The sequence below is a fragment of the Neovison vison genome, chromosome 11, assembly GCF_020171115.1.
Source record: "Neovison vison isolate M4711 chromosome 11, ASM_NN_V1, whole genome shotgun sequence".
In the NCBI taxonomy this organism is placed as follows: Eukaryota; Metazoa; Chordata; class Mammalia; order Carnivora; family Mustelidae; genus Neogale; species Neogale vison.
Window position 1 is genome coordinate 180,703,028 of NC_058101.1, and position 13,240 is coordinate 180,716,267.

Consider the following 13,240-nt stretch of genomic DNA (forward strand, 5'->3'; position numbering starts at 1 on the left):
AGTCTGAAAAATACACATTCCTGAGATTCTACTTCCAGGGATTCCAAATCAATAGGTCTAGGATCGAGCATAAGAATTTGTATACTGAAAAGACGATATATGGGGCACCTGGGTGGCTCAGTGGGTTAGGCTGCTGCCTTCAGCTCAGGTCATGATCTCAGGGTCCTGGGATCGAGTCCCGCATCGGGCTCTCTGCTCAGCAGGGAGCCTGCTTCCTCCTCTCTCTCTGCCAGCCTCTGTGTCTACTTGTGATCTCTCTCCGTCAAATAAATAAATAAAAAGACGATATAAGGTATTCTGACGTTCCATGCCTCATTGATGGTTTGCTTAAGTTTCTAGAGCTCACTAAGAACAGAAACTGGACCAGACGCAAGTTAAATTTCAGTAATATTTCTATTATGCCATCTAAGGGGGAAAAAAAAGAATATAGTCATTTCTCCTGTGTTGTCAGACTCTGAGGATGAGACATTAAGTCAAGTGTAAAAACCAGTGTAGCAGGCAAGACCGTGTAGATCTGGGCAGTCACAGGTGAAAGGGGAGGGTAGGGAAAGTGTGGTACTGGAGGTGGAACAGAAGAAGTGGCAATATTCAGAGTAACTGATAGGGGGGAGATTTTGGAAGAGTATTAAAGCAAGTACAATCACAGGCCTAATGAGAACACGCGTCAGATGGGGAACATCCACGCAGAATAGACGGAAAGGTGGAAGCTAAGGCAATAGAGAGGTACAAAATGCTATAGAGAACAAAGGGTTTAGAAAACCAAAGCCTGCATGCAATGGTTTTCTGGCAAAATTCCACAGGATGGTCTCCCCTCCTCCTCCTGGCCTTTTTGCTTTTGCCAGGGCTGCCTCCCATTTCCACTTCCTGCCTCTGCTTTGCAAGGGGCCTGGGACAGCTTCCGACATCGGTATGAGAGACTGTTGTAGGCCTAGTATATTAAATTAGATTTTCACACCAACATTACTTCTCATAATGAGACAATATTAAGACTGAAAATTTGGAACACATGAAGAAACTAATATTAGCATCATACAGGAAGGCATCAGATTTTATAGGAGATGGTTCTAAAATTGGTGTCTTAATCTGAACACATGGTACTTTTAAGAAGAACTGGTAAATAGCACTAACAGCCCAAAGTAATTTGTAAAAGGTCTGGGAATCAACCATTAATGGAAAGTAAATGAAAGAGAATGTCAGAGAGGAGGGTCCAAACCAAAGTGCTAACTCAAGACCTCTGCGTTCATATATAGAGAACCAACACACCAAATCGTTTTTGTTTTTTAAGATTGTACCCATTTATTTCAGAGACACAGCGAGAGAGGGAACACAAGCAGAGAAAGTGGGAGAGGGAGAAGGAGGCCTCCCACCGAGCAGGGGCCTGATGTGGCGCTCGACCCCAGGACCCCAGCCAAAGGCAGAGGCATAATGACTGAGCCCCCCAACCCCCACCCTTTTTAAAGATTTATTTCGTTTTGAGGGAGAGAGAGAGAAAGAGCACACACCATCAGGGGCGGGGGAGGGGCACAGTACAGGGGGAAAGAAAATGAGAATCTTAAGCACACTCCATGCTGAGCAGGAAGCTTGGCACTGGGCTCAGTCTCCCAACCCTGAGATCACAACCTGAGCCAAATCCAAGAGTCGAGGTTCAACGGACTGCACCACCCAGGTGCCCCACCAAACAGCTATTTTTAACTGAGCTAAAATTATCTTAGAGAAACAAAAGTCACGGACAGAATGATTCTGAACAAGAACCAAACCTGTGGTTCGTTCACTCAAATTTTCTAATTAAAGCACAACTAGGGGAAGGGGCTCTGATTTTGGTATAATCCCGACTGGGTGTAGAACCAAAGGGACAGCTGAAATGGCTGTCCTGAATTCAATTCAATATATAATTAAATGTGTATCTCCTATATGCCAGTCATTTTGCCAGACATTACAGAACACAGAAGAACACCACAATGCCATCTGTTGGTCTGACACCTGGGGAGCTTCCCAAGTGACAGCAGAAACCAGCCCCCCCCCTGCACGGAGGGCAGGAAGTGACCCAAGAAAGACGCAGACTCCTCCAGATCACTATGCAGCAGATATAATAAGTGAGGGAACTTACCCACCAGTCTTGTCCTGGGCGTCTGCAGGACGAGTGCCTCTCCACACCCGGCAGCCAGAATCGAAAGTTTACCCAGAGGCCTTTGTGGGGATTGGTCACGTATGCTACCAGATGATCCCAATAATATATTACCCTCTCAACACTGCCTTCTTGAAAACAACTTCAGGTGTGGGGATAGGAGGCAGAAGGTACATTCCAAAAGCCGGGGATGGAGAGGGGCCTCCAATTACCCAGCTCCAGCTCAAGGGCAACTGGAGGTCATGTCCTCTTGGTGACCTCCACCAACACCACCCCTCCTTTGAGAGCTAGTCCTCTAGAGGAGAGAGCATGGTAAGGACAGGGACATAATGGAAGGGTGGGCACACTGCAAGACCAGTCATAGTGCTGTTGGAAATAATGTGGTCTAGGGAAGAGAGGTGGGAAGATTAGTCCAGAGGTGAAAGTGACCCTGGAGGCCTTGGAAGATGAAGGAGTTTCTCCAGGTGAGCCCAGGGGAGTGGGAAGGGGAGAAAAGTCCCAGGTGTGGGGACTAAGGACACTGAGTGCTTTCCGAATGGCAGACATTTGGTGTGCTGATGGAGCAGCAGCCCATGTGGGTTCTAAAGGTGGCCTGTGACTTAGGTGCCAGTGGCTCATAATCCTGAGTGTGGCCCTGGGGCAGGGTTGGGGGGCAGACAAGGCATGCAGACTAGGAGGATTTGGGTCTACGTCCTCTCTCTCTAATTTATTATTATTTTTTAAATTTTATTTATTTATTTGACAGCACAGACAGGGGGAGTGGGAAAGGGAGAAGCAAGTGCAAGGAACCTGATGCGGGTTGCGGGGCTCGATTCTGGGACCCTAGAATCATGACCTGAGCTCAAAGCAGATGCTTAACCGACTGAGCCACCCAGAGGCTCCTGTCTCTCCACCTTAATAACAGTGTAATCTCTGGCAAATTACCACCCCGTTCGTGCCTCAGTTTACTCACCTGTAGATTGGGAATGATAAAAACAATTCCAACCTCACGGTAAGGTCTTGGTGATCAAATGAAATACTACATATACAGAACTTAGAACAGTGCCTGTTACAGAGAAGTGTACTAATGTTAATAATGTATATAAATAATGTTAATATATACAAATGGTATGCTCACAATATGTATAAATGTTACTAGTGAAGGGCTTGAAAGGCAATGTCAAATGAAGATTAATTGCATGAATTCTGGAGTCAGAAAGACAGACTGGGGTAGCATTTAGCACTCATCGCTCATAGAACATTGAGGGAATTACTTAACTTCCTTGTACCCATAAATCAAAGACAACAACTGGGAGGTATCCCAGCCAAAATGCAGAGCTCTTAGCATAACTCTTAGCATAGCTCGAGCCACACAGCAAATACACGATGAAGTTATCCACTCCTTTTTAACCATTAAAGAGGCATTGAGAGTCCTGAGAATTTATGTGGGTCGGGGGGGAAATTAGATATGATTTACTCCTATAGAGAAACATCTCCAAAAAGAGAAAATGAGAGTAAAATGTAAATAGTTTATTTTGGCTTTGGGAAGCAAATAGCTAATGCTTTGGTAGTGGTGGTATTAGGGTGTGTGTTTGTGTATGTGTGTGTGTCTACTGCCTTTGAAAATATAGCTTTTAACTATTTTTAAATGAGATTGGCATCTGTGGCATTTGCTTGGCGGATACACTGGCTTCCAGCCTTTCCATTCTCTTAAATACACAGTTGCTACAATCAAGCAGGGCCAAAAATCTCTCTCCACACAGTCACTAGCAAGACTCCCGACTCTGAGCATTAAAAATGTATTTAGCCTATGAGGCTGTTTGGCTTTGCAGATAATAACAAATGGCAAAAGTATGGTGTGCTAGGGGAGGAGAGGCAAGGGTATGAGAAAGCTAGCCCGGAAGGCTATCTAGAATAAAACTAACAGACATTCTAAGCCATTGAGTTTACTCATTGGCTAAAACCACTTTTCAGATAACATATGTTAATTCCCACAAAACAGTCTTGGTTATGATTATTCTGTTGATGAGAAGAGGACATTTCAGATATGTTAACTGTCTTGCCCCAAGTTTCATAATGAGGGCATTGTGGCACCTGCGTGGTCTGTATGTTCTCCTGTGCATGTTTAAACCATCGTACTGTATGTAAAGTTTGTATCTGAGGTTTTATGTTATTGCTGGTGATGGGCAGAGGCCTAACGGGTCATGGGGAAGATTAAAGAGTAAGTTCTCTAAACAGAAGTGAACTAAAATGTATCACTTCTGATACATTGGTCGCCATATCGAGTGGTTAACTCTGATTCTGCTTTAGGGATGTCCTTATAGAAACATCTTTCAGTTGATGTGTGTATCTCTTTTGAAATACTCATTAATCTATTGATCACATCTCAAGAATTGAAGAATCAGGGAAGCCATAGGCTCCTATAAATGACATTTCTGTTCCATCTCAGAGCACTGATCCTTACATTGGTCTTCACTTTTTCAATCCCACTGGCAAGACTCACTTCAGTGCCTAATACACCAAATTATCTCTTTAAAACTTAAGCTAGGAGTGCCTGGGTGGTGCAGTCGGTTAAGCATCTGACTCTTGATTTGAGCTAAGGTCATGATCAAGGTCCTGGGATCCAGACCCATGTTGGACTCTGCCCTCTGTGGGGAGTTTGCTTGGGATTCTCTCTCTCCCTCTGTCCCTTTTCACGCTTAGGCCACACTCTCTCTTTCTCTCAAATAAAAACAAATAAATAAATATGCCTTAAAACAACACAAAACACCGAAGCTAGAAGACACTGAATAATCCAGAGGGTGTCTGAGGTATACGGTTGCGTGGAGAGATGACTTGATGATGCAGGGACACTTGAAAGAGCGATGTGGAAGTATACAGCTAATCCACTTCACCAGCTCTCATTTTAGACTCTTCCTCTTCCTTCCGTTTCCAGGACCCAAAGCTCAAAAAAACGGGGGATGAGAGAAGCCAGCAGTTAGGTGGGGTGGGGGGAAGCAAGGAGTCGTATGGCAAAGCAGAGGCAAGTCATTCTGCTCCACTTATCTTTTCAATCTTAAATTCGGACGCAAGTGTATAAACATCCTTGTGTTATCATATATTAGTCCACCTGTGCCCAAGCCCATCATCTGATACCAAATGAGTCAGTTTGTATGGTAGGAAAAGCAGAATCTCCTTCTCCTCTGGGAACCCAGATATTCTTTGGAAACACAGATATCCTTTACTCCTCTTTCCCTCCCACCTCCTATTTCTGATCAATTCTTATTTAATTTTTGACTTACTTCTGCACTTCTTAGACCCCTTTGGTCTTCTCTAAGCCACACTTTGGGTACAAATACTGCTAACTTTTTTTTTTTAAGATTTTGTTTATTTGAGAGAAAGAGAGAGAGAGAGAAAGCATGAGAAAGGCAAGGGTCAGAGGGAGAAGCAGACTCCCCGCCGAGTAGGGACCCCGATGCGGGACTCGATTCTGGGAGTCCAGGATCATGACCTGAGCCGAAGGCAGCCACTTAACCAATTGAGCCACCCAGGCGCCCAAATACTGCTAACTTTTTAAAAATGCCACTCACATAGGCAGCTGTGTGTGGCAGTCTTTTTGACGAAGATCGGGAGTACAGAATAGGACTATAAGGTCATGGTGGAGTCAACACTTGAAACACTGGCATTCTGCCTCTCCTAAAATGCCCAGCATCCTCACCACTATCTCCTGGATGCCCTTCTCGCTTCAGACATCGCTTCCTATCATAGGACAAACCTCACACCAACCTCTCCTGTCCCACTCCTGGATTTTCCGTGTCTTCCTTCCATCCCTGGGACCTCCCATCCTGCTTTTTTAGGCCACACCCAGAAATGCCACTGTTGCCTGTGTTTTATTATGCATAGCAATTTAGCTTTTTCTTTGTCCTTCTCTTCTTAACCTAGTCCCTGAAATAAAAAATCATAAGGACTCATCAGACCTATTTGGTAACAAAACCTCGCTCTCTTGTCAAACTGATTTTCCTACCTCATAAGAGCAAGTCTTTTGGTGGAATCTTAATTGGGGCAAAAGTCAGTGAAAGTCCATCCAAAGCGTGTTTTTGCGGGAGGGGAGGATAGGTAAAAGGTTCGATCTAGATCAGCTACCAACGAGCTCCTTTGAGCAAAGCCTTAGAAAATGTTGCCAGTTATAAGACATGTTTTTTTGTTGTTGTTGTTTTGTTTTTTAAAGACATGTTTTTTAAAAACAATGCAAACCAGAAAGCATTAAGATCAGGAAAACCTATTTAAAAGTGCTTCAAGCTTGTTTTAAGAACCAAAATTTCAAAAGAGCTTTCGAACTTTGTGTACTTTGAAAGTCTGTGGCGAAGCTTCTTGTTCAGTGGAATAGTTTCTTCAAGGTTAGATGGGACATTAACAATATTTGTGGTTACATTAATTTCAAATGTAGTCTTGGTGTAATTTGTTATACGGTTACATAAATATATAAGAAATACACGAGCAAGAAGAATGGCAAAACAGGTGAGTAATTAGCTCTGAAAGAGGTACGCCCCCTAAGGACCATGCTCGGAACTCCTGTTCTGACCCCCAGGGGGGTCCCAACAAATTATTTGAAAAAGTTCAACAAATAGGGAATATAGATGTATCCAAGGATGCTAGTTCTTACAGTCCGCTAAGTAGATGGGAAGGAATGTTTTTATAGGTCCTAAAAATATCCCCAAATTCACCCTGCCCATCTGCTCACCACACACAGTTGCAGAGTCCTGTTTTGTGGTGCACCTGCCATTCTGGAAGATTCTGAGCAGTTTCGTAGTGAGAAGAGCAGATTCTCTGCAGCACACTCTCCAGACTCAGGAAATCTTGCTATTCTGAGCATGAATGCCCCGTAACCTAATATTTCTATTGAATTTATAGACCGATATTATGAATACATGTTGGGCAGACGGGCACACGGCTGGGTGAAGGGTTCCTGCAGCTATTGATCTTAGCACAATAAAGAGTAAGTGGTGCCACTGGAAATTTGATTTTTATGTGATGGAAATGTGCTGAATCATCGATTATAGTTATACCCCATGTGTTTCAGGGACATTTATAAAGCTGTGGGGCTAAATCAAATCAGACTCGGAGTATATAGAGAAAATATTTGCAGAAAGCATTGGGGGGTCGTCAAAAATATGACTTGAAAGAACGACGTTTAGGGCCTTCCTGGAATAATGCTGTGCAGAACACAGAGGCGTTTAAAGCATGGCTTTGAGCATGGCTACATTAACTGAATTCCTCGAAATCAAATGCAAAATAAATAATTTTATTAATATAATCTATAAGAAGGGCACAAAATAGCTTACATGCTAAGAGGTCTGTGAATAGCTTTAAAATTTCCCAAACCCCAGGCAGATAGAGTATGTCTTTTACATGCATCCCTTCTCCTATAAGAGTTGAGAGAGTAAAATAACTTGATGGTTTGGGAATGAGTAGGTTTTAAAAAATTCTTGATATAACATTATATTAAGCAAGAAACTAGCAGACGCACACTGAGGTATGAAATCTATAATAGATGCATGGAATTCTTAAGTGATTGATGACAAATGCTATGGCGTAGAGCTGGCAGTGGAGAAGCAGTTACTATGGGAATACAGATATTGATGATATAAACTTAATCGAGCCCTCAAATGTTAATTGGAAAAGCCTCATGAAGAAATCTGACTTTGTTGTGAATACTTGTTTCTTAGGTTTCTGATCTGTTGACGAAAACGTGAGACACTAGCGTGCAGGCTGCTTGGAGCGCTGTCACACATTGCAAAGCCTGGTCGTCCTGCGTGGTTTGCAAACACACTGGTGGGCAATGTGTTTCCTTTCTGGATTATCTCACTTTATCAAGTCATGTGAGAAATCCCTGAGGAGTGGCCATTAACAGAGTGTAAGGTATTGGGCTTGGAACCCAGAAATCCATAGTTCAGACCTCACTTTTCTATAACCAGACGGATGACCTTGGGCGAGCCATTTAATTTCCCTGGGTGCTTGAACTAAATAGTATTAATAATTCCTGTTTATTATATGCCAATACTCTGCTAAGCATACTTTCTTATCTCATTAATAACCCTTTTAAGTAAATATACTCTCCATTGACACAGAAAAAAAAAAAAACAACAACAACTAAGGTCTAGGGATATAAGAAAATTGCCCAAAGTTGCAGAGCTAATAAAGAGGAGAAATGGGCTTTTAATTGAGGCCTGTTTGTTCTAAGTTTTAAGATCCCTGATAGATCTTAATGCTTCCTGATTTGCATTGTTTTAAAAGAACATGTCATGTAACAGTCTGAAGCACATTCACTATGCCATGTGGCCTTCCTGAAGGAGCAAGCTTCCTCCAAGATAGCTGGGTCACATCACGGTAAGAAGCACAGACCGACCCAGAAAGCCCGAGTTTCTATCCCACTTGGTAGCTTTGTGGATTTCAGTAAACTACTTCCCCTCTGCATGTCTCCACGTTTTCATCTGTAGAATGGGGATTAATAAGAGTATCTACATCTTAAAGTTGCCTCAAAATATTAAGTAACACATTTAGCAGGTTGATGCCTATATCAGCATTAACTCTTATTTTCTCTGGCCCCAAATTTATAGATAGAAAAATACAATTGTGAAAAATACAATTTAATTGGTAAATAAATATTTATTAATATTTTAACCTCATTTATAAACCTATGCCAGGTGTTTTAGGAAATGTAACGTTAAATATTGACACTGAGCTTGTTCTAAACAATAATCATTCCACAGAGTGAAATCTGTAGCCTCCCAGAACTTCCTTTTACATTGTTAATGGTCATAAGGAATGCAAACTCCATGAGAGAAAGTCAAGTTTCCCACAGAGTGTTCTCCACTCAGAGACACTGATCACTCTCAGATTGCCTTTTATCCTGTGTGAGTATGCTGTTAGGTAAAGCATACATTTTTCCCCCCAACTTTTTGAGAAAAATATTAAATGGTGTATTACTGGTAACTCAGTTTTCTGATTATTGCCTTTTAAATGTGTTCTTTCATTATATATTTAAAGATATTGTGAGTTTGTTTATTCGTTATGACTACTTTTTTTCTTTCCCTGTGGCCTGGAGAGGATGCATTAATACTTCATGAGAACTTATTTATATTTATAATGTTTCCAAAAAATAAAGCTTCAAAGCCAAAGATTCTCAATTTGGGGACTTATGTATTACAACAACTGATGCCTAAAATGCTGGAAGGTTAATTTTACTCCTTAAGTGGAAAGCAGTTCTTACCTAAAATCAAAAAATTAGTCATTGAACAGATGACATTTTTCATGCCATTATTGCTGAGGTCTGATTAGAAGTTACATTTTTGAATATTTGGAACAGCTTACATAATATGTACCTCAGAGTCCCAAAATATTCTCTAATAAACAGTGCACCTGAGATCTGTGATTTACCTGCAAAATATAATAAAGAGAAACATTTCTGAATTTGCCTAAGGTCACAGAATGAAATGGAGATGGAATCCTGAAATCCCACCTTGATCAAAGTCCAGTGAATTTCTAAAACCCTCTCGGGTATCACACATTGTATATACTGTGAGGGTAGAAAAAGAAATTCAATAGTTCACCAAATATTTACCGAATGCCAGTGTATGCCAGGCAATTTCTTCTCAGTTATCATAATGCAATTTCAGAGCCCTGCAGGTTATCACCACTTTTAATTTATTTTTATTATTTTTTAAAGATTGATTTATCTGAGAGAGAGAGAATGGGGGGTGGGGCAGAGGAAGAGGAAGACAAGCAGACTCCCCACTGAGCAGAGAGCCTGGAGCAGGGCTTGATCCCAGGACCCTAAGATCATGACCGGAGCTGAAATTAAGAGCCATTCGCTTAATCAAGTGAACCACCCAGGTGCCATTTTCACCACTTTCACTTTGAGGAAAAGAAACTCTATTGGGGTTGGAATTCAGCAAATTGTCCTTCTCTTCCCCCTCCCTGTGGATGAAGTAGACTTTTCTACTACACTGATGTTGAGCTTGGCCATGTACTTGACTTGGCCAAAAAGTGTTTAAGATAGGATTCTAGGGGCGCCTGGGTGGCTCAGTGGGTTGAGCCGCTGCCTTTGGCTCAGGTCATGATCTCAGGGTCCTGGGATCGAGTCCCGCATCGGGCTCTCTGCTCAGCAGGGAGCCTGCTTCCTCCTCTCTCTCTGCCTGCCTCTCTGCCTACTTGTGACCTCTCTCTGTCAAATAAATAAAATCTTAAAAAAAAAAAAAAAAGATAGGATTCTAGCAAAGACATGAAATGTCCTGCATTAGAGACAGCTCTCTTGTGCTTCTGCCATTGGTATAAAGCAATGTGATTTTGGCAATCCACTTGTCTCCAAAAAATGGGGGATATGTTGATCAGGGCTACCCTAGTTGACTATCCCTTGAAACCTCAGCAATGAGTCAACTCAGCCAACCTGCAGAACCTAAAGCTTGAGGCAGAGCCACTGTAGTGTATCCAAAGAAATGTGAGCATAATGATACATGTTTATTGTTTGTTGTAGGCCACTGAATTTTGCAGGTAGTATTTTTTTTGGGGGGGGGAGTGGGGTAGGGGGTTATTTATTTATTTTAGTTTAAATGCATTTTATTTTTAGACAGCCTACATGACACATTTTTTTCTTAGAAACAATGACTCTGCTCCAAATAAATCAGGGTCAAAATAAACAAAGAGCTCAAGATGACATCAGTTGCATTTGTCTAAGTCCTGGTGTTGTGCAGATGAAGAGCAGAGCCAGTTATGGCAACAGGTGATACATCTAAAGACGTAGCCAAGTTCATTAACATTTCTCCATTTCTAAACCGTCCTTAATGAGAATCCTATATGGGGTCATACCACCCTCACGGTAGTCCAGCAGAGCAGCCAGGCCATCTGGATTCATGTTTTCACCAATAAAGAACTTGCAGTTTTTCAAATTAGCAAAGATGTGCTTGATGTGTTCTACAGCTCCTGTCATAAAAGGGTGTACTCTTTCTGGGCTCTGTTCCTCAAGTTTGCCTTTGATTGATTTCATGTAATCTTTGATGTACTTCTTGCAGGCTTCTTTTGTGAAGCTGGTTTCTTGCAAGTGATGGTTCATGACAATAGCACACCAGGGATGACTGTGATTTCTGTATCTTTGCCTTCCAGCCGTCTTTGAAGGCATTTCTACCTATGAGCAAGTCATCAGTGTTACCCTCTGTCCTGCTGACCATCTTCACCTCCACCTCCTGGCACAGCCCACCCACAATCTCCCAGATCTTGTAGGTGTCAGAGAACATCTCATTATGGCTGATGAGGTCCCAGTAGATGATCATGATGGCAGATGGAGAGAGACGATGGTGGCACTACCTTAGCAGGACCCGGAAGCTCTGAGCGAGTGTGGTACAGCCTGAGCACTTGGGGGCGGTGGCGTGGTGGGGCGGGAGTGAGATGGTTTTTTATGCAGCAACAGCTGGCTGATACAATTTCTTTAGCCAAAGTCAAAGTTAATATTCAGGGAAAGAAGAGTCTTGCTTTCATATTAACTACCATCTTGTTAGGAAAAGAAGATAAACTCAGAACCATAAATAATAATTGATAACTCAGATTGTATAATTGGGACCATATGATTTCATAAATTTCCATGAAGGAAAGATTAGTGAGAGTTGGAAGGTAGCATAGCATTTACAATTGTAACACATATCTCTCCTGAGGGCACTAGAATTGTTACTTTAACATCTATTAAACAGTTCTAGATTAGCATGGGGAAATACGTGGGAAAAGTGCCATCATTCCCAAGTCTTGAAGCAAAGACATGGATTCCACTGCAGCGCCTGGAATAAGTCTCAAAATCCTTCTCAAAGCAGTAGTGTAGGGGATGACATCCAATTGATTAGAGTTGGCATATGAGCTTAAATCTGTGTCTCCCTTCATCTTGGCAGAAAATCTATTGAGAGATATTAATTCCTTCCCTTTAAAAGCTAATATCCTAAAGAAACTTGGTAGCAAAACACCTTATATTAGCCAGAAGTATGGGGAATCATTAGTTTTGCAGAACAGAAGAATATAAGCTCCTTCTATGAAAAAGCAAGATGCCTCACCTGGACAGGTTTAATGAATTAATTAATTAGTTAATTAAGAAACTCTGCTTGCTAAACACTAAAGACAAAAATATAAATAATTCACAATCACTGACTTTGAGATGCTTAAAGTTTAAAAACAGTTGAATAGGGAGGGGGACAAGATGGCGGGGGAGTAGGAAGAGGCGCCTTTTCAGCCGGTACCCCAAAGTGAGCTGATTACCTACAAAGAACTCCGATCACCCATGAAATCAGCCTGAGATTAGAATTATACACGTCTGGATCTCTACAGGGCCAGAAGACGCCAGTGGGCAGAAGTGTTCCAGTGTGCACCTTGACTGCACCAGAGTTGATACATCCAGCTACATCTGTTCAGTCATCTTCCACCAAAATGACTAGGAGGAGGAATGCCCAACAGAAGAAAAATACAGAAGATGGACCTTCTGCAACAGAGCTAACGGCTATCAACATAGACAATATATCGGAAAGAGAATTCAGGCTAACAATTATCCAGGCAATAACTAGGTTGGCGAAAGCCATGGATGACCAAACAGAATTGATTAGGGCCAAACTGAAAGCGACCAGACAGGATGTTCACAATGTTAGGGCGGAGCTTAAAGCTACCAGGGAGGAGGTTCACAATGCTCTCAATGAGTTCCAATCTAATCTAAACTCTCTCAAAGCTAGGGTAACTGAGACAGAAGATAGAATTAGTGATCTGGAAGACAAACAGATAGAGAGAAAGGATCAGGAGGAAGCCTGGAACAAACAGCTTAGAAACCACGAAAACAGAATCAGGGAAATAAATGATGCCATGAAGCGTTCCAACGTCAGAATTATTGGAATCCCTGAAGGGGAGGAGAAAGAAAGAAGTCTAGAAGATACAGTGGAACAAGTCCTTCATGAAAATTTTCCCAATCTCGCGAATGGAACCAGCGTTCATGTACTAGAGGCTGAAAGGTCTCCACCCAAGATTATACATTCCAAAAAAACATCACGACACCTGATAGTCAAATTGAGGAATTGTAATTGTAGGTATAATCTCTTGAAAGCCGCCAGGGCAAAGAGGCTCCTTACTTACAGAGAG

General features: G+C 42.0%; 1 pseudogene; it reads right to left on the bottom strand.

The window, feature by feature from the left end:
- Positions 1-10,892: 10,892 nt before the first annotated feature.
- Positions 10,893-11,409, bottom strand: LOC122919277 (annotated as a pseudogene).
- Positions 11,410-13,240: the final 1,831 nt, after the last annotated feature.